The following is a 734-nucleotide window of genomic DNA, read 5'->3' as shown; positions in this document are numbered from 1 at the left end:
AGATAAATGTACAATAATTTCACCATAGCTTTGCAACAGAATGGGCAATAACTGTAATGTCCAATAAGAAGGAATTAGCTAAACAACCTGTGGTATATCCATATATTGGAATACATGCAATTAGTCAAAATTGGGATTTAAATGTGTGTTAAATTATATGGAATATGTTTAAGGTATACTATTAAATATAAAGATACAAAGTCATATGCATAATATAATCCCAGTTTTGAGAAAATTTACACACACTCTTGGAGCTTTCATGAAAAAGCACTTTTAATTCTCATTATTTTAACACTGCCTTTAGCTATTGGAATCGTATACAAGTGTTTTTAATTTATTTTTCATTTTCTCTGGATTAATAATGTATTATTTGTATAATCAAAATCAAAAAGCTATTGATAATTGTGATAATAAGATTAAATTGATTTTATAGATCAGCAAATCTCAACTACATTGTCTAGGCAGATACAGATGTGAGATCAGTTATGAAATGTCAACATTTTTTTATTGACAGTAATACTGAACTAAAATTAGAAAATGTTTTGTGGATTCAAAGTTATTCCTTTAATAATGTCTCTTTCATTCCCTTGGGTTCCAACATACTCTCGTGAGTAGTGGTAGATGAAAGGAGATGGAATTTTCACTAACCTGGGGAAGTGCATGCCATCCACAGCTGATGTTATCCAGTGGGCAACCATATCAACACTCTACAAATGGATTGGGGTGGGGGACGA

This window comes from Pteropus vampyrus, unplaced genomic scaffold (assembly GCF_000151845.1).
Source record: "Pteropus vampyrus isolate Shadow unplaced genomic scaffold, Pvam_2.0 Scaffold1, whole genome shotgun sequence".
NCBI lineage: Eukaryota > Metazoa > Chordata > Mammalia > Chiroptera > Pteropodidae > Pteropus > Pteropus vampyrus.
This window is presented reverse-complemented; position numbering follows the sequence as displayed.